At 52.1% G+C, this 2,408-nt stretch overlaps 1 non-coding gene across 1 annotated transcript; it reads left to right on the forward strand.

Annotated features, from left to right (window-relative positions):
* Window positions 1-968: 968 nt before the first annotated feature.
* TRNAI-UAU (transfer RNA isoleucine (anticodon UAU)) lies at window positions 969-1,061 on the forward strand. Its single transcript is given in 2 exon segments — window positions 969-1,006; window positions 1,026-1,061. It is a non-coding gene; the product is annotated as a tRNA-Ile (tRNA).
* Window positions 1,062-2,408: the final 1,347 nt, after the last annotated feature.

The following is a 2,408-nucleotide window of genomic DNA, read 5'->3' on the forward strand; positions in this document are numbered from 1 at the left end:
CCCGGCCAATCGTCCATGACCACGTCGTTAGGGTCGTCAGGCGGTGGCAATACAGGAGATGCAGGGCGGTCCTGGGTCTCAGCGTTGTAGGGGTCCGCCGGGGCTTGGGGGCAACCCGCTCCCGGGGCCTCTTCCACGGCAGGGGGTCTCCACCGGCGGGAAGGTCCTGGTAGGTCTGGTAAGTCCGGGTAGTCTCCTTGGGGCATACGGACCCGGGGTTGCGTGGAGCCTCTGGGGGCCTGCTCCTCTGGCCTGGCCGGGCGGCCGCAGGCCCTCTCCCTTTGTCCCCGGGGAGCTCGTGCAGGCACGTCCTCCCTGCCCGGAGGCCCAGCCCCGAATGGTTCCCGCGTCCCGCCTTTGGCTCTTCTAGCCCTTGGCCCCGCCCTCTGAGGGGCGGGCCTCTGGTCTCCTGACTCCGGCCCCGCCCACCAGGGCCTCGGCATAGCTTCCCCGGCCTCCGGGTCTGCGGGAGGCCAGACTGACCCGCTACAGGTACTTTGACAGCGCTGCTTTCCAAAGCACGTGGCTCGGCACGGCTACACGGGGGCCCTTTTGGAAAAGACCCAACTCCTTTCTAAATCCCCTTATTCCTCTCAGTGGAGGAGCCCTTTTAGTGCCTTACCCACAGCAGCTGTGTGGAATAGCAGAAGCACAAGCTGGAGTTGGAGGAGAGGCAGCCAAGGGGGCTGAGAGGGGGTAAGTGGGGATGGGCCCCAAGCTGCTGCCCCAGTGTAAAGAGGGGGAGGATCCTGATGCCATGTCACAGCCTTGGAGAGGGTTTGTGATCTGCCCCACACTGGCCCCCCAGACAGGTTCTGCTCTGTGACTCCCCCACTGGGTCCCAAGGCCACAGCAGCATTTGGCACCATGGAGGCAATGGAGGTGAGGGGCTGTGACCTGTCCAAACAGGTCCTGCTGCTGAAATATGACCTGACCCCTAAGTCACCTGGGTCCCCCCTAAAAACACAGCTCCAGTGGCGCAATGGGTTAGCGCACAGTACTTATAGAGCAGTACTGCCCTAGACATGCTGAGGTTGTGAGTTCAAACCTCACCTGGAGCATTGCTTTTTCACCTGGTTGACTGAATCATCAAATACTTTGACTGGAAGGGACCTCGAGAGGCCAGCGAGTCCAGGCCGCTGAGCTCATGGCAGGACCAAATACTGTCTACACCATCCCTGATAGACACTTCTGTAACCTGTTCTTGAATATCTCCAGATGTGGAGATTCCACAACCTCCCTCGCCAATTTATTCCACTGTTTGACCACCCTGACAGTTGGGAACTTTTTCCTAACGTCCAACCTAAACCTTCCTTCCTGGGGTTTAAGTCCATTGTCTCTTGTTCTATCCTCAGAGGCCAAAAAGAACAAGTTTTCTCCCTCCTCCTTACGACTCGCCTTCAGATATCTGAAAACCGCTATCAAATTCCTCCTCAAATCTTCTCTTTTCCAAACTAAACAAGCCCAGTTCTTTCAGCCTGTCTTCATAGGTCACATTCTCTAGCCCTTGAATCGCTCTTTTCTAGACCCTCTCTAATTTCTCCACATCTTTCTTGAAGTGAAGTGCCCAGAACCGGACAAAATACTCCAGCCAAGGCCTAACCAGCACAGAGTAGAGCGGGAGAATGACGTCTCGTATCTTGTTCACAACACACCTGTTAATGCATCTCAGAATCATGTTTGCTTTTTTTGCAACAGCATCACACTGTTGACTCATATTTAGCTTGTGGTCCACTAGAACCCCTAGATCCCTTTCTGCTGTACTCATTCCTAGGCAGTCCTTTCCCATTCTGTGTGTGTGAAACTGCTTGTTCCTTCCCAAGTGGAGCACTTTGCATTTGTCCTTATTAACTTCATCCTGTTTACCTCAGAGCATTTCTCCAATTTATCCAGATCATTTTGAGTTATCCTCAAAAGCAGTTGCAACCCCTCCCAGCTTGGTATCATCTGCAAACTTAAGAAGCGAACTTCCTATGCCAATATCTAAATCGTTGACGAAGATATTGAACAGAACCGGTCCTAAACCAGAGCCTGAGGAACCCCACTTGTTCTACTTTTCCAGCAGGATTGAGAACCATTAAGAACTACTCTCTGAGTACAATTATCCAGCCAGTTGTGCACCCACCTTATCATAGCCTCATCTAAATTGTATTTGCCTAGGTTTTTTTTATAAGAATATCATGCGAGACCATATTAAATGCTTTGCTCAAGTCTAGGTATCCAACATCTAACACTTCTCCCCTATCCACAAAGCTCGTTATCCTATCAAAGAAAGCTATCAGATTGGTTTGACATAATTTGTTCTTTACAAACCCACGCTGGCTGTTCCCTGTCACTTCAACACCTTCCAAGTGCTTGCAGATGATTTCTTTAATTGTCTGCTCCATTATTTTTCCTGGCACAGAAGT

The sequence above is a fragment of the Carettochelys insculpta genome, chromosome 33 (assembly GCF_033958435.1).
Source record: "Carettochelys insculpta isolate YL-2023 chromosome 33, ASM3395843v1, whole genome shotgun sequence".
Classification (NCBI taxonomy): Eukaryota; Metazoa; Chordata; order Testudines; family Carettochelyidae; genus Carettochelys; species Carettochelys insculpta.